A 25190-nucleotide genomic window follows, 5' to 3' on the forward strand; every position below is an offset into this window, starting at 1 on the left:
GGGAGGGGCAAGATAGAGGTAGGGTATTAAGAGATACAAACTACTAGGTATAAAATAAACTACAAGGATATATTATACAGCACAGGAATATAGCCAATGTTTTATAATAAGTATAAATGGAATATAATCTTTAAAAAGTGTTAATCACTATGTTGCATACCTGTAACACATAGTACTGTATATCAACTATACCGCAATCAAAAACCCAGTTAAAAATTAAAAATAGTGAATCAACAAATATTTGAATGATAACCATAGCTTAGGTGCTGGGGATACAAAACTGAAACACAAGACTGTAGACAAGGTCCCTGCCTTCACAGAGTTTATATTTAAGTGGGAAGCTTATGTAGACTAGGTATTTTAAGAGTCCCAGAGTTCACCAACACAACTCATTCAGCCCCAGATGAAGTTCCCTTCCTCCCAGAAGTGCAAGAGAGCTGACAGCACAGCTAGATGCAGGGCTGCATGGAGCTGGGGCTCAGCCCCAGAAGAACCGTGGTTGGATTTTCTTTCTCTCTGGGGGCCCACCTTTAGGCATCTGACTCACCATCCACGCTGCTACCCTGACCAGCAGGAAGGGGTTCAGGCATAGTGGTCCCTCTTGTCTGAGAGCAAAGCAGACAGCAGCCCGCATGTGCATACGGAGGGTGCCAAGTGAAGAGGGAAGTCGGGTTGGGAGACCTGGAGAGAGAGGGCCCTCTGGTTAATGTTTTCAGTCCTTTGGGGACTTTACCCCCTCACCCTAACCTCCATCAGATACCCATGGAGGAGCTTCTCTTTTTGCTTAAACTCCTTTGAGTGACTTCTGTTATTGAGGCTAAGAGCTCTAACTCCCTTCATTCCTTTAGGGTGGGCTCTGTTTTTCAGGAGAGCAGGAGGGAGGGTGTTGGGGGCAGGGGTACCCTCTCCCCTCAGCATCACACAGATGTGGCTTGGATCAGTTCCTCAGAGCAGCTCCCCCTGTCCTCAGAGCCGCCACGCAGGAGGGGGGAAGGTCTGTCCTGAGGTGTACAGATGAAGGCAGACCTGGGTGAGCACCCCCACCTCCACCAGGGTTGGGGGGCAGGGTTGGCTCTAGAGACCATCAGTGGGAAGGTCCTGGGATGAAGCTGAATAGGATGGAGGCTGCTGCAGGGATAAAAGAAGTAGGTTCTCCATAGGCCTGTCAGGATTGGGGCCAAGGAGAAGTGTGTGGGGTGACCCTCAGGCAGCGTCATTTTGCAGGCTCGGCTCCCAGGAGGTGGTCCCAGCCTGGCTTTGCTCATCTGCCATTCCTCTTCCCCCCCACCCCACCCCCTTCCTATTCCTCTGCTGAGCCTCCTTGCTCAGCACACTCACAGTGGGCATCCCACAGCCCATCAGGAATGCACGGGACTAAAGAAGGTGCTCATTTGGGAACAAAACCCTGGCCTGAGATTCAGACAATCTCATTTCTAGGCTCCGTTCCTCTCCCCACTCACCAAGTGTCCGGGAGCAGATATCACTGCTCTGTGCCGTGGTTTCCCCATCTGGGAACGGGAACAATGGCTGCTTTTCTTCCCTCCCAAGGGCGCAGAAGTTAGTTTAGAATTTAAAGCAATGTGTGATCTTTTCAAAGACAGGAAGAAAGACCAAGGAGCTGGTGTCAGGGACCTGGGTTCCAGCCCTGCCTCCCATGCATTACCTGTGTGGCCTTGAGCAAGTCACCCCACCCTGCAGGGCTCAGCCTCCTCACTGTAAATGAAAGAGAGGGTACGACTGCATCCCGCAGGCTGCTGTGGGGGAAGATCAGAGTTCAAAGGCGAGAACACACTCACAGATGCGGACATGCCACGCATGTGTGAGGAGGCACTGTGACCACAGAACACCAGCCATGAGACTGATTATCAAGCCAGTCAAGGACTCCCGTCCCAGAGCCTGCCCCTCAGTCCATCTCAAGACAGAGACCCCAGAATAGGAGATGCGAGACGGTGCGAGATCAAAGCAGCCTTCATCCTTGAACACTGGGTCACTGTCCCGCACCTCCGCCTCCGCCAGGAAGGCCAGTTCTGACCACATCACCCTCAGACTGTGTTTGGGGGAAACACCCAGGTTTAAAGACTATCATTTGTTGAGTGGTGCCAGATAATGACCCTTGGCGTGTCCAGCTCCCCTGCAGGGCTCTGTTGTTACAGTGACGTGTGTCTGCTGCCTTTGCAGTGCATCCTGCCGCAGGAACCAGCGTGTCAGTGCTTGATGAGTTTCCTGATGGGCTCAGGGCAGGCGGCAGTTAGTAAAGTAGCAATTAATGAGAATGCTCAACTAACCAGAGTGGCGTGCTTCTCAGGGACACAGAACGTGAGGGCCACGTAAGAGCCTGGAAATCAACTCATCTCTCTGCCCAGAGAGGTAACACCCCACCCCCACCCCCCCTCCCCCCAAAAAATGACTTGCCTGAGATGATAGTAAAGTCTAGATCTGGCTCTGCGGCACAAACAGGTGACAACAAAACAAATACAGGTCTCATCAGGAATTCCATTGTTCTTTGTATTTTCATTTCGAATTGGTTCCGAGTCTGAATACTCTGTAGACCAAACGCCAAATATCTTCCACGTCTTCTACGCTTCTCTCTGGCGCCTGGTGCTGTAATGAACTACAATTCAGAAAGACCCAGAAGCGAAGAAAGTCATTCAGTCATCAAAAATTGAATTCTGTTCCCTGGGTGCTATGCACCAAGGCAGGAAATCAAATGGGGACATTTCAGAGATATTTCCAGCCACAGGGGTTGAAACAAAAAGCCTTTTCTGCTTAACCCTCATTTAGCCAGAACACCAAACCATCTCCTCAAAAGCACTGAAACTTTATCTACACGATATTTTTTAACATTCAGCTTCCTTCTTGAACAATGGATTTTCTTCTCAGAAGTGGCTCCTGATTTAAGCAAACCAAACTACCCGACTCTGTGCTTGTTGGAGAGCTAAACAAGGGCGTGTTTGTTCACATTAGAAACCCAAAGTCCATTTTGCGAGTGGATTTCCCTTTAAGCTTGTATACGTTCAGCAGATCAAGATCTTCCTCCATCCAGCGTGGGCCCAAGTTTTCAGGGACGCGTCTGCTATATGGAATGAGACTTTCCTGAAATCTGTCTCAGCTGTTTAGGGGCATCCGAGAAAGTGCCCAGGGCCATCCGAGAAAGAGGTACTGCTTTTTTCAGCTCCACTCTGGCTTATTGGAGGAGAGGAGAGCAGAGTCACAGGTTCAGAGCAGTGAAATCAAGGAAGCAAGACAGGATGGATATGAGGTCCTTGGCAGACCCACCTTGGACTCTGTCCCACGAGCCTTCTCCACAAAGCCTGGACCGGGACAGCCCGGAAAGGAGGGGTGTGAGGCCCAGAAGGCTCATCTCTCCCAGGCTAGCTCTTCACCTGCCTTGGCTGTTTCAGGGCATTACAGTGACCTCTGTGGCCGGCTGCTCCGACCTTGCTTCTCTCCAGGGCCCCTTCTTAATCGACAGCAGAAAAGGAAAGTGGTAGCTGTACCCCTGTTTTTTTTTTTTTTTTTTTTTTTTTTTTTTTTTTTTTTTTTTTTTTTTATTATTTTATTTTATTTTTTTTGGGGGTACACCAGGTTCAATCAATTGTTTTTTTTACACATATCCCCATATTCCCTCCCTTCCTTGACGCCCCCCCCTCGATTCCCCCCCACCCTCCCTGCCCCAGTCCTCTAAGGCATCTTCCATCCTCGAGTTGGACTCCCTTTGTTATACAACAACTTCCCACTGACTATTTTACAGTTGGTAGTATATATATGTCTGTACTACTCTCCCGCTTCTTCTCAGTGTACCCCTGTTTTAAAGTGATCACCGTTCAGGTTGGGCTTTCACATTTCTAACCCACGCCCACTCCTCCTTTTTCAGATCCAGGTGAGAGTTGAGAGGGAAATTATACTCGTTTCCTTCAAGAAGAGCATCTTGCTGCTAAAAACAGCGTGACACAGTGGGTTAACCTAGGCTGACATGTTGCAGAGCACCCAAACTCACACAGAGAACAAGATGTTTGGAACAAAAACTTAAAGAGCTTTGAACAGAGATTGTAAATGACGAAAGGATTCTGCACTCACTGTGTAACCATTGAAAAAGCTCTTTTTATCCTAATGAGAAGTCATCTGTAATTGAGGTGAAAAAAACAAGTTAAGGTAGAGTATAATAGAATTATTTCATTTTTGGAAAGAAAGTATATATGGATGGAAAGAGGAAAGAAAAAATGGGAATTAGGCTAAATACCTTAAGAATCAAGGAATAACTTTCACTTTAAAGATTATTTCTTTAATGGCTAAAATTGTTTTAAATGAACCTGTACCACTTTGCAATTAAGAAATAAAAATCTGTCCTGCAAGACAGCAAAATGAAAGCTCCAGAAGTGAATCTGCCAGGAAGGCAAAGCATCTCCAGGAAGGGCAGGGCACCAGAGAGATAGGGAAGGAGCTAGAATTTGACTTAACTCTATGTATAAAGAAAGGATTCGTGGTCAGTTGAAATTTCACCTTTTCTGCTTTCTGATGGAGGCCTGTGCTATTGAACTTAACAAATCCTGGGGCATATTCTGTGTAAGAGCCTACCTACTCTACGTCTATATGGGGTTTCCTCCATACCCACACATTGTCATTTAAATGCTCACGTGGCATTCAAGTAGAGGCAGTTTTCCAAAACCAATCATCTGCACGTCAGAGCATTAAAGAAAAAGAAAAAAAAAAAAAAGCCTGGAGAATTTCTTTGCAAAATAGGTTTTTATCACTCTTAGGTTTTACTTAAAGGTTTTCAACAGGCTCTTGCCGCGTGTACCTTTGTGCAGAGAACATCCCCGATGGTTTAAGAGAGTGAGAGCGTCTGGAGCCAGGACTAACTTCAGCCCAAACTGCAGAGCTGGTAGAGTCTGTCTCCCAGTCTGCCCTCTCTGCATCCCTTTGCTCACATGAGAGCTTCCTCCTCAGTTTGCTGTCCCCCCTCTCGTTTCCCATCCCTTCTCATACCCGCAAAAGCACCACTGGCTGGTTCTTCCTTCTCTCAAAACCCTGCACAGATCTTAAAAAAAGGGGGAGCTGGTATCATCACAGAGCCGGGAGAGGTTTATATTTTAAGTTTCACTCTTGACCGTGGAAGGGAAGGTTGCATCCCAGGGAAAGGGATTTTCAGGCACCAACCAGCAGGTGGAGGCAGTATTTCTCAAGCAACCTTCTTGCAGCTCCAGAAATCACACCACCTGAATGTTGCCTAGGCCTTGGGTCTTCCCACCCAGAGCCTCAGCGCAGAGCCTCCCCCCCGTCCTCTGCTCTCCGGAGGACATCTTTCCTTGCTCCCCACAGACTAAATGATGTGTGTGAGGCTTCTGGCGAAGACCACTCACCTTTTGGAGGAGAGAATCTGGACACCCAGGATGCAGCAGGGCCTGGGAGTCACTGTTGAGCCCAGGAGAAGGCACTTTGGAGACGAGCAGTCAGGCTTCCAGCCCTGATTCTGGTTCTTAAAAACTGTGTGACCTTGAGCAAGCTCTTCATCCTCTCTAAGCTCAGTTTTCTTACCTGTAAGAAAGAAATAGCGGCCTCTGTTTTCCTCGGGTTGTGTTAAGGATGGTAAAGGATGCGGAGTGCTCAGCACCAGGCCTGGCAGGGAGGAAGCCCTCAGGAACTCCAAGTTCTTCTTAAACAGAGCAGGGCACGTGGGAGGAAAGAAAACCAAAGGCCCAAAGGCAGCCAGAACCTGGGGTCAGAGAACATGGCACAAGGACACCTGTTTCTGTCCGCTCGGCTTTAATCTGGGGGCCTCCTGAATGGGTCCTGCAGCGGAAGAGCACATGGGAGGGTTGGCTGGCGGCTCCCAAGCCCAGCACAAGTTTTGAAATGATGACTGGGGACAGCAGTCCCTCTGTTTTGCAGCCTCATTCATCTGAAGCACAGGCAAGACAGAAGCTAACAAGATCCTTAGCTGCTGAAGAGATGGTGCATAGGCCACGTGTGGTCCCTGAGCCCGTGTACCTTCACTGTACACACAGTTCTCATAAACTTCATTTTCCTGTGGTCAGGTCCACAATGGATGAGAGGCAGCAAACGAGGGACGAGACAGGCACCCGAAGAGCAGGGAGACGTGACAGCCAGTAATCTGACAAGGAAGGAGACAGAAAAAAATAGAAAGACAGACTTAGAATTAGCAAAGAGTCACAGCCACCAGGCTCTTGAAAGGAGTTTCTGCCTCCCTTTGATTTCTGAGAGCTGCGGTGCGTTATGGCTCAGAATCATGACATTCAAATTCTTGACCCTGCAGAAGGATGTTCAGTCACAGTCCGTGTAGCTTAAGCAGCCAGTGTCTCATGCGAAGGACAGTAGAACCTTGGGTGGGGGGCACTTTCAAGTGTGCATATACTTTCCACATCTTTATCATCTGATACCTGTGATAATCCTGGGGTGAAGACAGGGCTCATGCTATCGTCTCCCATTTGACAGATGAGGAAACATGACCAAGAGACTGGCCTAGGCTCACGTGACTAGTGCGTGGTAGAGCTGGGCTTCCCTCCAGGACTTCTGACTTGTGGTCCAAGGCTATTGCCACCACCGATGCTGTCACAGATTGTGTTCCTTGGAGCCCCAGGTTTCTGCCCAGGGGCTGCTGCAGGGATGCAGGGGCAGCCTCCCGAGCAGGGCTGTGACTTCCCACCTGGGTTTCAACAAAGAGTGCTGAGTATTTGCAAGAGACTTTGGATGGGGAAAATCCAAAGGTCCTACTGCCTGGAAAAAAAAATGGAAGAAAGAGAGAAAAACTGTGAAGCTACTGAAAATGTTGCCCTAAATATTTTGGGAACATTTCTATCCAAAACGATTAAAATCAAAAGAAAGTCATGGGGCTTTGTGCATCCAGGGTAAAGCTTCCGCTCTCCGGAAATCTCAGCTGGCCAGAATGACGTCCCCCAGGGATGTCCCAGTCCTGCTGGATGCAGGTCCGCTGAGGGCTGCCCCAGGTGGGCTCGGCCACTGGCCTCAGGTGGAGAGTTCTCAGCCTCCCATCTCCACGGCCCCCCTCCACCCCCACGGATGCACACACGGACCTCAGCCCACCCAGGGCCATCAATCCCCTTTACGCTCCCTGTCTCATGGGCCAAACGTGTCCCTCCTCCTCTCTGGTGTCCTGTTCCCTCAGAGTCCTGCTGGGAGACACAGAGCAAACTCCTCAGTGATACTCAACCAACAGGGCTTACAGTCATGCGGCGTCCTCTCTCCCCAACAGAGCACGTAGTGAACTCTTTAACGCCGGCTCATGTCCGTGTGTATCTCCCTAACTGTGAACACTTACTACTTGTCGAGTGACTGACAGGTGTCTTTCTGCATTTTAACAGTGGCCTCCGGTACACCCAGGATATTACTCCATGTCATTTATCTGAAGGTGGGACTATCAGGCCCCAGGACAGGCCCCCGGAGAGTTACCTGCACAGAGCGGGCTTTGGTGACACCATATTGGTGGCCACTAATTCACTCGGGAAGCCCTAGCCCTGCTTTGTCACTCTGCACCCACACCGCCCTCACTGAGAGGGGGAAAGAGTGTGAGTGACAACCAGATGTTAGTCATTAACATGTCACCACTGTTGCCACCAGCAGACACTTGCTGAATGTGGAAAGTCTGTGCTGGGTACTGTAAGAGGGAAATTATCCTACTTCTCCTTCACCTGGCCATTCTAAGAAATCAGGCTGAATGGTAAGTGCTTGATAAATAGCACTGTTGATTATGACTGCTGCTCCCTGCCTGTCGGGAGCTGATGATCCAATGGGAAAGACAAGATAGACCGAAATCTCAGCATATCAGACAAGGTGGCATCTAGCCAGTGTGGAATGAGTGACACAGATGGGATCCTTTGTCGAAAACTTTCCTTTCCCTGCCTCCCTTTCTGGCCCCATTTTTCCTCTAAGTTAGAGGTCATTTGGAGCTGAAGGGGTCAAAGAGGACATCCGGAGGAGGTGGGGGGTGAAGGGGGCCTTGTGGGTTGTTAGGCTCTAAATAGGAAGGAGACAGGGCTACTGCAAGAGCAGAGGCAGTGGGCATCTCATCCCCAGCAGAGCGTGACCCTGGGGGAGAAGCGTGAGAAGGCTGGGAGAGGGAGGCAGAGCCGGAGGAACCAGAGAGAGCAGGCCGATGGGTTTAAAGACAATACAACAATTGAAAAAGAACCATTAAAGTCTCTATCAACATGGAGATTGAGAAAGGGGGAGCAAGCGAGCATCTCTTCAGAGCTGGGCGTTTCCTGTATATTCCCGACGAGCCCTGACAGCAACCTTGTGAAGTATTATCTCTGTTTTGCAGATGAGGAGCCTGAGGCTCAGAGAGATTAAGAAAGTTACTGTGAGTCCCCAGCAAGTAAGTTGCTGGCCCAGAACTTGAATCCAAGCTCACATTCTCAGCACAGATACCCAGCACCCGAGAAATCTTTGTCTTGTGGGGCAGTGCAGGCTGCATTGGATGAGGCCAGAGCCAGGTCCTCCTGCTAAGGAAACCCAAACATATCTCAGTGCACTGTGGCCAAGAGTCAGAGCCCCGGCAGGGCAGAAACACCCAAAAGCATTTGTAAGGAATTTGATTTTTGCTATTAAAACCAAAACCAAAATGAATTGGGAGATTGGGATAGCCAAACTGTACACTCTAAATATATGCACTTTATTGTCTGTTAACTGTATCCCAATAAAAGTTCTTAAAAGAAAATAATACAAAAAATAAAACCAGAAAAAATCAAAGTAATCATCATGGGAAGATAGACGCTCGCTGGACACTGTATTCATTTGCTAGGGCTTCTGTAACAAAGCACCACAAACTGAGTGACTTGAACAACAGAAACCTAACGTCTCACAGTTCCGGAGGCTGCAGGTCCAAGATCAAGGAGACGCTAGGTTCGGTTTCTTCTGAGGGCTGTGAGGGAGGTCTGTCCCATGCCTCTCCTCTAGCTTCTGGTGGTTTGCTGGCCATCATTGGCATTCCTTGGCTTGTGGAAGCATCACTGTAATGTCTGCCTTCATCTGCTCCCAGCACGCATCTGTGTCCAAATTTCCCCTTTTCAGAAAGACACCAGCCGTACTGGATTAAGACCCACTCTAATGACCTCACCTTAACTAGTTACATCTGCAATGACCCTCTTCCCAAATAAGGTCACATTCTGAGGTACTAGGGGTTAGGACTTCAACAAACGAATTTTGGAGGACACAACTCAAACCAAAGCAGGCTTCTGACACTTATTATATAGCTTGTGTGGATTTTTTATTTTAATTACATACTGGAAAGGAGCACCATGATAGATCAGTCCTAAGGGCCTCTAACGAGCTTCTCCTGGCCTCAGGGACCCACCGAGCAGAGCAGTGTGGAGAGTATAGACCATGAGGTCCCGACGGCGAGGGGAGATGAGGCTCAGGCACTTGAGCCAAGAGAACAGCATGAGATGGTGCTCCCTGGTGTTGAGCCCCACTGTCCAACCACAGGGGCTGCTTGAGGACAGTGTGGGCTTCCCTGGGGAGACACAAGAGTCATTCCACAGAAACTGCAGATTTGAGAAAACAGGACTCGGCAGCACTCACCCTATGTTGGGCGTCACCCCACAGACCTGCAAGCCTTGTATAATAGTTGCCCCGCCTCGAGACCAAAGAAAGAGCCTGGAGACAGTGACAGAGACATTCATCTTACAATGTCTTACGACGGAGACGGGATCTTCCAAGGCAAAGGGTCCTGGAGCGACACACCACCACGTGCAGCAGGCAGGACGTGGCAGCCGTATCCACTACTCGGGAGAGGAGGAGGCTGCCATTTTTCAGGGGAATTGACGTCAGGTGGGCTCATCAGTTACTAGGGGCTAATTAAGCCCTATAATTAAGAGGATTCGATAGTCATGTGAGTGAAGCAGGGCCTGGTTGAGCAGGGGATGTACAGAGAGCAAGAGCACTGGCATCTCAAGTGGCCTAACCATACCCCCTGAAAGACTGTGAGGTTCCAATCCGGGGTCTTTTCTGGATCCAGGGACCCTCCTCCTCATCTGGCCGAGGGCCAAAGCAGCCAGCAGGAGCTGCCATGAGTTGTGTGTGTTGCCCAAAACACAGCCTGAGAAATCAGGTGCAGGACCAGCCCTTTTTCCCGGCGTAACTTGTTTACATGGAGTGTACATGAGAACGTGTTTCATTAGGGTAATTATCCGCATAGATAGATGGTGACGGCAGCGCACACCAGCGCTGGCTGGCGGCAGTGGGGTTGAGGTCCCGGGAACATGCAGGGAGCCGGCCTGGTGTGGGGGCCCCTGCACGTGCTCGGAGGAGAGGTGTGGTGAGAAGAGGTGGAAGTGAGGTGTGAAAGAAGCAGTGAGGAACTCAAGAGTCCTGGTTCTGTATCCAGAACAGTGGTTCTCAAAGTGCGGCCCCCAGACCCATGGCATGAGCGTCACCTGGGAACTTTTCGGCTCGGATGCCTGCTTCAGCATGAGAACTGCTGATGTAGAGCGTCGAGTAGCTGTTCAAAATGAGACCTGGCTTATTCACAGCTTCACCACTTAACTAGCTGGGTCACCTTATCTTTTGCTAAGTCTTATTGTACTCATCTGTGAAACAGGAATAAAAACACCTCCCCTACAGGAGTAGCATGTGAACAGCACAGGTGGGAGTTTATCTGCTTTGTCCCAGCACCCAGAAAAGTAGCTGGAACATAGAAGCTCAGTAGACGGTTTCTATACTAGTGATTTAACACGACTCTGGTGAGGTATGCATTGAAGTGCTGTATGTAAAGTATTGATTTGGTGCTTGGCAGGCACTAGTAAGGGCTCAGTAATCACGGTTGTTATGGACGATGATGGTGATACTTAGGAGTTCCTCTTCTGCAAAATGAGAGGCTTGATTGAAATGACCTGTAACATCTCTTTCAGAGGAGGAGTCAGAAGATCAGATCCACAGCCTCTGACGTTTCTAATTGTGCACCAAAATATCTAAATGGGGAGGAGAAAGGAGGTAGGCTGTCATTTCATCCACAGAGGGGAACAGAAGGAAGCAGGATGACATTGGTCACCTCTGGGCCTTGGGCTCAACAAGTACAGAACATTCTCAGCCATCTAGAGAGTTCTCAAGGTCCCCTGAATAGGTTGGAGGTTTCACCAGCCTGAGTCATCCCTATCAGCTGAGTCTGAGTCCTCACTCCTCAACATGAGGCCCCTTGGGGCCAGACAGGCCAGGCACAGGGGCTCATGGGTCCCACCCAGTGGGCAGTTTCTCCGAGCTGCCTTGTGGGCTGGGCTTGTCAAGGCCTTAGTTGGAGGAGATCACCCGTATTCCTCTGTCACTAAACTACAGTGAGACCCCAAAAATGCGCTCCTTAGAGCACAATAATACTCTTTTCCTCTCAGAATCAAAATGACAGCTGATCATGCTTTTCATTCTCCTGAAGGAAGGAATGAAGAAACCCGGTCAGGGCCTGTGTCCCCAAACACTCCTATATGTGGTGCATCTTTGATCAACATGAAATAAAGTCAAATCAGGCAGTAAGTTGCAGGCTTCAATGTCAGCCTTTCACAGAGAGGCCAGTGGCCTCTAGAATCAGATCACCCCAACAGCCCTAAAATAACCACAGATGCAACAGATTCAAAACTAAGAATACTGGGCTTCCCTAGTGGCACAGTGGTTAAGAATCCGCCTGCCAATGCAGGGGACACAGGTTGGATCCCTGGTCTGGGAAGATCCCACATGCCTTGGAGCAACTAAGCCCATATGCCACAACTACTGAGCCCACACACCACAACTACTGAAGCCCATGCAGCTAGAGCCCATGGTCCGCAACAAGAGAAGCCACCACAATAAGAAGCCTGCACACTGCAACAAAGAGTAGCCCCCCGCTCTCCGCAACTACAGAAAGCCCATGCGCAGCAGTGAAGACCCAATGCAGCCAATAAATTAGAAAAAAAAATTATAAAAAAAAACCTAAGAGAATACTATGAACCCTATACCCATAAATGTTCATTTATTAAATATATACTTATGTGTTTATTAAATAATTATATGAAATGAATAATTCTGAGAAAAATATAATTTTATCAAATTTGACCCAAAAAGAAGAACATGTCAATAATGCAATAACCATTAAAGAAACTGAATTAGTAGTTAAAAATCTCACAACAAAAACCTCAGACCCTATAATTTACAGGAAAATTCAACCAAATTTTTAAGTAACACATAAGTCTTATCAAACTCTTATGGGAATAGAAAAAAAGAAGAAATACCCTGCTACATTAAAACCTTGCTACCAAAACCAGAAACAAATTAGAGAGAAAAAAAAGACCACATGATCATCTCAGAAGATGCAGATAAACATTCTAGAAAGTTCAATATGAATGATAAAAACGCAAAGTAGGGATAAAAGAATTTCCTTCATCTAAACAAATGGTTTCTACCAAAAGTCTTCAACAACATTGTCCTTAACAATGAGATGTTAAAAGCTTTTTTAAACTAGGAACATGCTGAGGTTGTCACTTCTGTTCATCATTGCACTCGTCCTTGCAAGCAGAATAAGAAAATTGTTATTCACAGCTGATTTGATTCTCTAAACAAAACCTCAATCTACAGGCAAATTAATAGACTTAATAAAAAGAATTTAGTAATGTTGCTGAATATAAGATCAGTATACAAAAATCAACTTCATTTCTGTACACTGGCTAAAAGCAGAAAACAAAATTTTAAATAATGTATCATTTATAATAGCAACCAAACAATATTTGGTAATGTGGCAATTCAGTTCTTACCCAGAGTTGGGACAAACTTCCCAGGTTAAGGGCATTCCCCCTATAGGACTGTCTACACTTCAACCACAAGCTCAAGGGTTCCCAGGCCATCTGCATGTCTGACCAACTGGCTGCAAATCTGGGGGTTCCCATATCCCCCCACTTTTGAATGATTTGCACAAAACAGGAAAGCCCTATACTTAAGGCTATGGTGTTATTATAAAGGATACAGATCACAACCAGCCAAAAGAACAGATCTATAGGACAAGGCCCAGGAAGGTCCCAAATGTGAAGCTTCTTGGCCATCCTGTCAGCAAACTGATGTGTATCACCAACCAGGGACACTCACTCAACCTTCAGTGTCCAAAGTGTTTACTGTGGTTTCGTTACCTAGGCATGGTCGATTGAATCTTCAATCACCAGGATGAACTCTATCTCCAGCCCCTCAGTCCTCTAATCACATGGTTGGTCTTTTGGGCCAGACCCATCCTGAAAGTGTCTAAAGGTTCAGCTTGAGTCACGAAGACACTCCTGTCACTTAGGGAATTCTAGAGGGTTTAGAGGCTCCCTCCCAGGAATAAAGCCCAGCCAAATGCTTATTATATAGCAGATAGCTAGAAGTAAATCTAGCAAAAGAATACCTAGTGCCTCTTCACAAACTCCCTCTATAAAGACACTGGAATACTATATAGCTGTGAAAAATGAATGAACCACAGGTTCACACATTAACTGTTGTCTTACAGTTTTGAAAACCAAATTCAGTGGCAGTGCTTTGTCATAAACAGTGAAACAAAGATATCCACTCTCTGCAGAAACATCTGCCAAGGGTGGGAAGGACCCACTGAGTGGGGTGGTAGAAAATTGAGAAGGCAGGCTTTCTCTTTGGGACCCATTCCCACCACCTCCTGTGCCTCATCCCCTCCATGGACCCCCACTTCACTCTAAGTGTCCAGGACTCTTGCATTTTCCTACCTCCCTTATCTCTCCAAAACCTTCCAGAGGCATTGCTGAGAGTGGAGAAGAAAATCCTTGCATATTCTCTTGCAGGAGGCAAGGAATTTGCTTTTCTAGCTATTCCTCTAAAAGTGAAACCAAGCGGTTTGGGCCCTTGGTAAAGGAATTTAAGGGAATGAGGTGGCGAGGGGCCCTTTCTAGATGGCCAAAAGTCAGATAGACCTTTTCTGGTGGCTAAAAATTGTACCAGTTTGTTTGTATGAAGAGGGGAGGAAACATCCTTCAACCGTACTAAAGAATTGACCGTATTAGAGGAAAAGACTGAGTTATCTTTTCAATTATCTTTCAAATACTGAATTAGCTTTCAATTCTGTCTGTAAAAAAATTATATTACAAAATTGTCATAGAAAAGATAATCAAAGATTATGCAACCCATTCACATGTTTGCTACCCACAGTTTGCCAAGCAGCTAATTAGTAAAAATGTCATTTTTATGAACGTTGTGATGTCTGTGGTATTTGCCAGCTTTTCATAATTTTTATTTTGCTGCAATTTTCTGATTCAAAAATAAACATTCATTTTCATACCTAATTTTGTGCTCATAATTTCCTATTTTTAAACCTCCTCCCCCCGCCGCCCCCAACCTGGATCCACCCTGGCCCCGTCTCTGCTTCCTTCTTCACACAGTGACTGCCCCGTCCTCCTTCCCTCATCCAGTGCTGACTTGTCGCTGGTTTAATGATTGTCTTTGCAGTTGAACCATCAAACTCACTGGCCAGAATTGGGTTGTAAACTCCTTGAGGACAGTCCCCTACCTCAGAGCACCACACACAGGGCCAGCATCACCAGAAACACTTAATAAATGCCTGCGAAAATACCGGTCTGAAATGGGACTGGTGTTCCCTGGAGCAGGTGACCTGGGCAGCCTCTCAGCACTGGGGCACTTCAAAAGCAGGACCGTGCTGGAGACCTGCAGTTTTTCTAGGAAGAGAAGAGTTTCTGCAGAGAGGATGTGGCCCCTGATGGATAATGTGACCTGGGCTGGCTGCCTGGGCACCAAGGAGAGAAGACCCTTCTCGAGGTCAGGGTTGGGCAGGGTTACTGAGGCTGGATTCACACCCTGACAGAAGCAACACTGGAGAAGGGCTGGAGCTGGTCTCAGGGCCGTTGTGCTGCCTCCTCTTCATCCCTGCTGCCTGTGCACCTTCCGTGCCCTGGGGAGTGGGGTGAGGTGGCCTCAATGCTATTCACCCAGCAGCCTGCAATCCCCACATTTCTAGTGGCTTTTGTAACAGGCAGTCACCCTGTCTTCAGCCTCATCTGCCTGCAGGCCCCAGAAGGTGTAGCAAATCTAACGGTCCCTGCCCTTGGAGGCTCAGGGATAAGTGGAGGAGGCAGAGTTTCCATCTACACAGTGTGCTCAGCGGGAGACAGGATGACAGTAGTCTCTGCTGATGTAATATTGATAGAAGACAATGGGCAAACAGGTCAGTGTGCTTTCTCTCCCAGGCAAACACGATAACAAGGACCTTACCCTGCATTTCCCACAGCATGTCCTGAGAAAGATTGGTCCACACCTAGGAAAAAGAAATGGTTATGTAGACTAAGAGGGGTGGCAAGTACTGCATCCTTAATCTCTGAGGCTGTAAATAATCTTGTTGGTTGCTGCCCACCTGTCCCAAGGGTGTTTGTCCACACACCTTACCTGCCCCTAGCAGCACCTCTGAGATGTGGACCCATTTTGGGAAACACTGCCTTAAATAAAAGCAGTGACTATGGGTAAGACTTTCACCAGGACAGGTAGGTAAATTCAGCAGTAGCAGGGCTTTTCTGGCTCCTTCTACCAAGATCTGTAGGCAGTGACTTCCTTCCTATATACAGGCTGGGCCCTGGTCAAGAACCCTGAAATGATCACCGCCTCCTTCTCCAGACCCCTGCCCTTCTCAGGATCCTCAGAGAGAGGGACTTCTGACACCTTAGGTAAGCATTCTTGAGCCCAAAGCCAATCCCCTCCCATAGCCATCTGTGTAATAAAGCCACCTGAGGGCTCTAAAATCTGCCCTTCTAAGTTCCACCTGGTCCTGGATGGAAACAAGCAAGATAGAGGGCTCTCTTACTTTTCTTAGTCTATTGATTCCATCTTTGTTATCATCAATAAAGGTGGTGGTTTATACCCCAGAGCCTTCCAAGAAGGGGGTAGCCCAACGAAGTGCCTCTTACTCTTCTGGGCATGCTCTCTCTGCAAGCTGAACAAGGGAGAATTCTAACCCTCTCATGAGGGGATGATGTGTGAGCAGAAAATGGGGTGGCTTGGTAGCAGGAGAGGAACTTTGGGGACTGAACTGTGTGCTGGGGGATTGATGACCTTGGCACTGTGTCACTGACCTTCCTCAGCTCCACACCCTGTCCCATCAGGGACAGTAACATTGACCACCGTGTGAGGCAGATAATCAAATGAAAGAACTCAGAGAGAGCTCAGGTGGTACCTAGGATGTGGTCAGCTCCTGGCGAACATTGGTTATTATTGTAAGCGCCACTCTGTAGTGCTTTGGGATGAATATTCTCTTTCTTTTTGAGAGTGAGTTAGAAGGGATGCACTAAAGCCCTGAGTATGACCTCTAGGTTGGCTGCAGGTAATATTAGCAGCTCCAAGGGCCCAGCTACCTGCATCAAGGTCATGTCAAACAGAAATCTACAGCCACACCCCATACCTGAGGGAGCCCCTAGATTTCAGAGAGCTGGACTTGAACATGGCAGCTACCTTTGTTCTGCGATTCAAACATGGCCAACCAACTTCAAAATAATCTCCTCTTGACTGGTGGTCAGTGTCTGAAATTCCATCACAGGTGTATCAGTCATTCCTTTGGCTTAGATTTTTATCCAATTCATTCACCAAATAAAGGGAGCACCTACCCTGCATGGCAGAGAGAAAACAGCCTTCAGGGCCTCCCCTCCTATGGAGCTGTGATCTGGAGATGAAGAGGTCCAGGACCACAAAGGCTTACCAGCTAAGCCAGGCAGAGGGCAGGGGCCTGCAAGAATTGCCCCACATAGAAAATGAAAAAATAAATACCTTATAGGGTTGTCAGGAGGTCAGCTGAGCTATTGTTGGCACAATCCCTTGTGCATAATGGGAGCTCAATAGATATTAGTTCCCTCCCCCTTCTAACCCGTTCTCAGTTATTTACACCTGGGGGTTAATGAGGCCTGCGAGGAGGGCTTGGCGGATGAGAGAGGAAGATGAAGATGTCCCCATTTGGGGACAGGAGTGGGGGACAAAAGGGGCAGCCTTGCAGCTCAGAGGTCAACTTCTCTGATGTCCTTCCCTGACATGGCCACTCCTTTGATGATTCACTCTGGTCTCTGCTCACATGTCCTCTTGTCGTAGAGGCCTTCCTAGACCACCCACCCAATCCATCACTGTATCTCCTTACCCCGCTTTATTTTTTATTCCTAGCTTTCTCTCCACCAGACATATTATACATCCGTTTGTTCCGCTGTCTTTCCTACCAAAATGTATGCTCCACAATTACAGGGATTTGTTTTGTTCACTGCCAGGTTGGAATCACAGCACTGCCAATTAATACCTAATTTGGGCTTGGTCAAGTTATCCGCTTCTCTATACATTTTTCATTGGGTCATTTTGATAATTAAATGCACAGCAGCACTTGGCCCGGTGCTGAGCATATCCTAAGTTCTCAATAAATGGCAGCTGTTGTTATATTGGTTATTTTCCAGTAAATTTTTATTTCCTGTGGGTCAGTCACCTGGAGAAGAAGACTGCTGTGGCTACTCAAGGAGTCACCCCATCTTAGTGGAGCCAGAAATAGAAGTCTGCGCTAGTTGGGGGACTGTGAAAATACTGCTTACCTTTCCAAAGCCGATGAGCTAATGATCCCTAGGACACCGGATCTCAACTATGCCTGCACGTGGGGGTCACCTGGGGAGTTTCTCAAATGACTGATGCCTGGGGCCTCCCCCAGCGATTCTGATGTAATCAGTACGGTGGGTGGCCCGAGCAGTGGGACTTTTCTTAAGTTGCCCAGGCGCTTCTAACGTGTATCAGGTTTGATAGCCGCTGCTTCAGCGTGCTGCGAGAGTTCCCCTTGAAAGTCAGCGAGGCAAATGTCTAATTATGGCCTGGTGGTTAATGCATCTTCCTAAAAGGAGCCATTTGCTCACAGCCTGGCCCATTAAAAGTTAATCACTTTGGCCCAGTGGGGCCCCTCACGTAGAGATTGCTAGGGACCGTGATGCAGAATCTTGGGGCTCTAGAGCCCCACAGAGGAAACCTTCGAAACCAGTAGCACAAGCAGGTAGGGAAACTGAGGCTGAAGCGGCCGCACCAAGGCTTCCTCCACCCAACTCTCTAACCAGCCCATCCCTGGTCCTGGCGAGGATGGTGGCATTAGAGCTGGCAATCCAAACAAAACATTTTGTTATGTCTTTGGACCATAAGAGAATTCAGAGTTGATGACTTGGACCCCAGGAGGATAATATCCAAAGCTTTTATCTGTGACCGTGAGCTCCAGTTGAATTAGAAGACAATCTCATTTCAAGGAAGTGTTTTTTTAAAAAGAAGCCTAACGCCGTTGCTCCCACTTACCCACTGTTTAAAAGTAAGAAGTACATTATGCTGAGTGAAAGAAGCCAGTCACAGAAGGATAGGTACTACATAATCCCACTTATAGCAGGAGTCAAGTTCATAGAGCCAGAAAGCAGAGTGATGGTTGGCAGGGGCTTTGGGAAGTACAGGAAGCTACTGTTGAATGGGTACCAACTCAGTTTTGCACGTGGTGGTGATGGTTGCACAACAGTGTGAATGTACTTAATACTACTGGATTGTACACTTAAAAACAGCTCACTTTACGTGTATTTTACCACTATTAAAAATAAGTTTTTTGAAGCAATTCTATTATTTTTTTTCATGTCAAAGGAAGGGACCACTTGGGGGCTGCAGGAACTTAATTGGGCTTTTGGTTGATTTCCATGGAAACCGGGGAAGAGATGAGTTTCACTGGACAGGATCTCCCACAGCGTGGAGTGAGGAAGGGGAAGCCCTGAGAAAGGAGGGCAGCAGATGAGCATTTGAGGGCATCTTAGAAGTTAATGAAAACTCGGGGCAGCTGACTTCACCATACCATTCCTTCACCATGTGTATTTTAGCTGCAGAAACAGAATGTACCAGATGACTTACCAATCATTGTGTTGTAACGCTGGGCTTTTAAGATTGTGTGCTCCTTCCCTCAGCTTGAGAGATTCCCTGCTGCATATTTTCATGGAAATGAGTTTAATAGAATGAGTTCGGAGTCAGCAATAAGAAAGGCGATTCCGCTGTGGTGGCATTTCTTTTTTAAAAGGCTTCTAACGTGCCTGATGTGGATATTGACACAAATAAGAATTATCCCTTCAGAGGAAGGAGGCTGTGGAGAGGGAGGCTATATATTTCTGCTTAAACTGGGCCTCTGGGAGGATGTTGTTTTTCTAAATGAGCTTTTGATGAGTGTCCGTAACACAGAGAATTAACCCCTATTACAGGTCAGTCTGCGGGCTCAGTTAGAGAAATCTACCCGGCCTGTGAGCAAGGCAAGTCATAAATCCCGCGGGCAGGACAGGATATTGAAGATCATCCAGGGCCTTGCTGGTCCAGGGTGGTCCCCTGACCTTCAGCATTGGCATCACCTTGTTGGCTTGATGAAATGGAATCTTCATGCATTCAGCCCAGGTCCCCAAGAATCCGAGGATACACCAAAGTCTGAGGAGCTGTGCTCTGGAGGGTGGTGTTGCACCTCTCCCCCCGAGCCTGCCCATTCTGTGCTTGCCTGCCTCTGCCCATGTAGGAGCCCAGCTCCCCTTTGGACAGCCCGGTGGCTTTCTAGGGCTCTCTTTACTTGAAAGGCAATAAGAGCTGCATATTCAGATCAAAGGCGCTACATCGGCACAACCCGGGGTTGAATCCCAGCTTTGCCACTTACAGCCTGTGTGACTGTGGATAGGTTGCTTACCCTCTCTGTGCCTCAGGTTCCTCCTTGTCGAATGACTGTAATGAGGGTCCCTACCTCATGGGGTTGTTGCAAGGATGAAATGAGTTAGTCCATATGAAGCAGGAGAGCAGTCCGAGGAGCTCAGTAAATGTTAGCTGTTATTATCATATTGCATGGATTTCTGCCTCAAGCCTTGGCTCACGTCTGTCCCCAGAGCCTCAGAGAACAAGCTTAACTCCTCGTCTGAATGATCGCCTCGCGTGTGTCTAGAGGCAGCTCTCATTCTCCAGGCTCAGCATGCCCCATCTTTCCCATTCCTTGTGTGATGTGCCTTTGATTTCCACAGCACATCCGCCAGGAGGTCTTCTGGGAACTTGCACCTCCACAAAATCACAGCATCCATGCAACAGCCTCCGTTGACCCCCTAAAGCTCAAAGTTTTTACTTCTCCATAGCCTGATTCCTTTTTCCCTTGACCTAGTTTCTTCTAGATCAGACAGGAGTCCATGTGTGCAGTCCTTGCCCTCCCAAGGAAGTGTGATGCCCAGGGGGCTTCCCAAGGCCTTCCTGAGCCTGCTAACCCCCTGCCATCCAGAGAGCAGCATCTTTGCCGCCAGCCCAGCTTGCGAGCCTCTCCAGGCTTCCAATGATGGGCAGGCTGAGCCTGAAACCACCACGAATGCTCCAAGAACACGCCTCTCACTAGTCAGAATCAGCAGGAGCCTGACCACAAGTGCAGGCCTGCCCAGTGGCTTCCATAGCCTACGCTGAAAGCCCTGACCTACCCACCACCGCTCCCTCCCCACTCTGCAACCCTCCACAGCTCCCTGCATCCTTCCTGGGGTTCTCTAGGAGGGGGCATAAGGATTCCCCGTGGAGCTCATCCAAGATAGAGATCAGAGGACTCCAAGTCAGTAGCTTTGGCCAGCCTGCACATCTCACAAGCACTTCCCCTGATTCTCATATGGAGGTCCTTGGGGACCACTGACCTTCATGAAGATCAGTCTCCTCAGCCCCTCCCCATGTCCCATTTGTCCACATGTCTGTCCTCTGAGCACATTCTAGGTCTTCCCGCCACCCCCCCCCCTTTACTCACACTGGCTCCCCATCACCTCTCAGATGTTCCCCAGCACAGCTATCTAAGATGTCCCCATCTGTCAAGACCAACCCAAATCTCTTCTCCATGAAGCCTTCACTGACCACCTCAGGACAGAATATCGCCCCTCTGCACTCTGAGCGTGCCTCTGCCTTGCTGCCTACCATTGACTCTGTTTAGAATGCAGGGCTGTGGAGGTCCAGCAGCATACGGGCTAGAGTGTGGGCTCTGCAGCTAGATGCCCTGGACCACTTCCCAGCCATGTGACCCTGGGCAAGTTGTCTAGTAGAGCCTGCATCTAGAGGCCGATAGAGGGATTGCTGAATAAATTCAGGTAAAATGCTAACACGGCACCCAGCACAGAGTGAGTCCTTCATAAATGTTGACTGAGATCCCTTCCTGGTCCTTCTGATCATCTTTTCCTATTGAACATTTCATCTCTTTAACCACATTTCATGCTCTTTGAAGACAGGCATGATCTTAGTCATCTTCATTTCTGCTGCATAGGGATGACACATGTTGGGCTCCCAGGACACATGCCAGAGGCTTCTGGTTGGGAAGGTGAAGCTATCAGAGCCTCCCTCCATCCTGACCTGGAAGCACAGGCAGCCCTCCATATGAGCCATTCGGTATGAGTGGAAACTTCCCGCCCTGTCATCCCTCCTGCCCCACCCGCATGCACAGAGCTACAGCTGGCTGGGCTTTTATTCTCGGGACAGTGTTGTCCTCGTTTAAATTCACTCTACCTCTGTGAGGTGCCAGTGGATGCATTATCATTAAAAGGTGACGGAGAAAGTTTACGGAGTCAAGCCTTCTCCCCCACCCTCCGACTCCCAGACCCAAGAGATCAGGCTCGGGCGAGTGGAGGCACAGAGAGGGCAAGCCGAGCAGAGCTGAAGCTCCACCAGTACAGGCTCGCTGGAGCAGCAGATGCATACCACCCTTCTGGGGTGAGTTCAGTCGGGGCTGTTCCGAATTCCCTGGCAGGCAGCTAGGACTGAGTGTGGTTTTCTTGCTCCTTCAGCAAAGAGAATGCTCAGAGCCTTAATTATACCCTCCCTCTGGATCTGCGAGGGCCCCTAATTACCCTCCTCCCAGGCAGCTGCTATCAGATTATTTCCAAACACCTTTGAGCCTTTCAAAGTCAAAGCCTCCCACTGGCTGGACATGACTCCAGCAGAACGGGCTGGTTGGAGTCATAGCTGAAGAAGCCCCAAGGCCCCCATGGCGGGGTCGAGACAGAAAACCGTGTCCACCACTCCCAGTGGTGCCTCCAGAGTCAGCTTCTCACCGGGAACATCAAGGGACAGGATGGCAGGAGGAAAGGAACACTAGGCAAAGGGCGATTCTGGTCTCGCCTCTTGCATTTGGGAGGTGGCCGTGGACACCCGGGGAGCGTTGGCTTCCTGTCTTCCTGTCTCCTCAGTACGGCGATGTGTTATGGGTCACACAACAACACACCCTGCCTGGGCCCACTGTCCAACCCACCAATCAGCCTGCTGATGGGCGAGCCTCAGGGAGACCAGGTCTGATCACTGAAGACAGCTTCCTCTACATCCAAATGCGGCTGAAACGACCGTCCCCCTGCAGGCTCGGGCAGGAGAGCCATTTAAGGATTTCTGTTGAGCCAGTACACTTACTGATTTATGGGCCCTTCTAATAAAATTGGCTCTCCACTCCTGGGTATTCTTTAAAGATTTTCTTTTTAATTCTAGAAAGTTCTTTCACCCCATCCACTCAGCGGAAACTCCTCTCTTGAATCCAGATCACTGGTATTGTGTCGTAGGCCCCATCACCTCTCCCACTCAGACACCCAGGGCTCGTCTCAACTGGTGACAAGACCCCCAGCCCCACCCTGTCTATCCCACAGACCCAGGAGTGGAGGCTCCTCTTGCTCCAGAACCTGGCAGAAGCCACTGCATGTTCCCAAGTTCTCTTCTGTCCTGTGCCTTCTGAAACATCTCAGTACATCCCCTGACTTGAGGGACAAGTAACCAGAGGGAAGCAGCTAGTACCTGACAAAAATCCAGCAGGTTCTTGGTTTCCATTCAAAGGTAAGGAAGAGCCAGGGGTGAACTTTCTCAGCTGCTATCACAGCCTGGTCCATGATTCTGACCCAGGGGTAGCCTAGCCCATGCAAACATCTCTCTTTTACTTTCAGGGCAGGTATTTCAGGAGGAAGCCCCCTGCTTCCCACTTTAGCCCCAGACTCTGCAGACAGGCAGGCATTAATTATAGGGAATTCTGTCCCATGAAAGATTGCTCATTTACACATCAGAGTAAACTCGCTTTAAGCACCTCCCCTCTGGGTACTCTGGTTTAGTCTTCCTCTGACACTCTCACCCTCTGATTAGAAGATAAAATGGGACCATTCTTTGTTTATAACCCACCCACCCAGATGTGAGCGTCTACAGTTTGGCTTGTCTCTTTCATTTTTAGAATCAAACAAACTCCTAACAAAATACTGTTCCTACAACAACATAGATGAGTCCAGATGCATTATGCTAAGGGGAGGAATTTAGGCAAAACTAAAGGGAAAACTAAAGAGATGGAAAAATGGCTTCTAGGGAACTGGGGCCGAGGGGTGACCAGAAGGGGGCACGAGGGCATTGTGTAAGATGATGGCATTGTTGTATATCTTGATTGTGATGGTGGTTACATGAGTCTGTGCTTTGTCAAAACTCAAAGAACTGTACCCTAAAAAGAGTGACTTTTACTATTTATAAATTATACTTCAACAAACCTGATCTTAAAAAAATTACTTACACTTGCCAATCCTTTCTGGAACAAGGCAAGGCATAAGGCAAAAACTGTCAACTTCTGTAAACCCCTCCCCCATCACTGAAAGTGGGAATTGGAACTCTGCATGAAATCAGGGCTGTTAAAGAAGGGAATCAGTGGTTCCTCCAGAAGGTGCCCCATTTCGAAGGGGCTCAGACCATGCAAGATGTTCCTTGCTCATTCATTCAAACATCCGTCCATCCATCCATCCGGCAGTTTATTCGACATTTCCTAGGAGGCAGACTTGGTTCTAGGCAATGTGGAAATGGCTGCGAAACAAGATACAGCCTCTGCCCGTGAGGGGCAAATCGTCTAGTTGTCCTGGGGGGTGGGTAGGTGGGGTGGGCAGGGCAGCAACTGCAGAGAAGTTAAGAAACAGTAACAAGACAGGGATCCTGGAGCTCCTGGAAGGGGGCACGCAGTCTCGTCCCAGGGAGTCGGGAAGCTCCTGAGAGGAAGCAGGACTGAGCATGAGTCAGCCAGGAAGGACAGTGGGTGTGAGGACACCTATCCCTGGAAGGTACACATGCAAAGGCCCAAAGGACAGAGAAAGGGGGCACATTTTAAAAATAATAAGGAGTTCATTTTGGAGCATTGAGGCTGGGGAATGGGTATGCCTCAGTCTTTTCTTCCTTCCTCCCACTGGTTTGAGGCCCTGCTCTGAAGAAATATGTACCACAGAGGAGAGAAAACTGCTCTAACTCAGGGCTCTCTGGTTTTAAACACAATAAATCTTTGCTCAACATGTGAGGAGATTTCAGATTAATTGATGAAAAGTTCCTGGGTACTTGGGCTTCCTAACTTTTCCTCTGTTTTTAACCTGGGTCTGTGATACTTTTTACATCAGCAGAAAGGAACATTAGATGCTAAATTGGAAATTACAACAGTAAATAACAAAACCATCCTTAGAATCTTTCATTGGATCCCCATGGTGCTAATTGTCTGACCTTGATGCCAAATAGGTCTATTTTTTCACTTTAAAGAGACCGTTCCAGGTAATACAAATAGGCATTTCCCAGATTTCACTGCTGGGCCAGCTTTGTGAGTTACATACAGAACGATTTCCAAATTGCCTGGCTATGTTTCCCTATCCGTGCTAAAGCACCTGTGTCATCACCATATCTCACAGTGAGGGATTCCACCGCAGACCAAACACTGAGCAGTGGCTGAAATCAACTAGAACATCTATTCCCAAAAGACACTCTGTAGAACTCCCAGAATCCTCTGGGCCAACCAAAGCTGTGTCCACTCTGCCTTTTAGGGCAGCTTCCAAAAGTCCTTCACCTGCACCCATTGTGAAGCTCCCTCATCCATTCTCAGCAGGGGCTTGGCCTCTGGCATGGCAGCAGAATTAATTTAATCATCTGCACTCAAGCAACTGGCTTGATTTCAATTTTCCAGCTATTTCTGAGATTCAGCCACTAAATAAATGAAATTCCAGTGTCTCATCATCTCTGTTGACGGTGATAATGAACTCAAGTACGGCTCCTGTTTATCCATCTTCTCACTAGATGAGGGCAGGGTGTTATGTGTCGTTACATCAAGATGGGGTGGGAAAGCATTGCTTCTTAAATAGTGGCATCCTCGATCCCTTTCTACACAAGAGAACTCCAGGGCCTCATAAGAGTCCCCCATTAAAGCCTTTGAG

At 48.3% G+C, this 25190-nt stretch overlaps 1 protein-coding gene across 1 annotated transcript in view; it reads left to right on the forward strand.

Annotated features, from left to right (window-relative positions):
- MAPK4 (mitogen-activated protein kinase 4) overlaps window positions 1-25190 on the forward strand; it is a 60064-nt gene that overhangs the window by 24574 nt on the left and 10300 nt on the right. The gene's annotated exons all lie outside the window — the stretch shown is intronic.

This window comes from Hippopotamus amphibius, chromosome 11 (assembly GCF_030028045.1).
Source record: "Hippopotamus amphibius kiboko isolate mHipAmp2 chromosome 11, mHipAmp2.hap2, whole genome shotgun sequence".
Taxonomy (NCBI): domain Eukaryota; kingdom Metazoa; phylum Chordata; class Mammalia; order Artiodactyla; family Hippopotamidae; genus Hippopotamus; species Hippopotamus amphibius.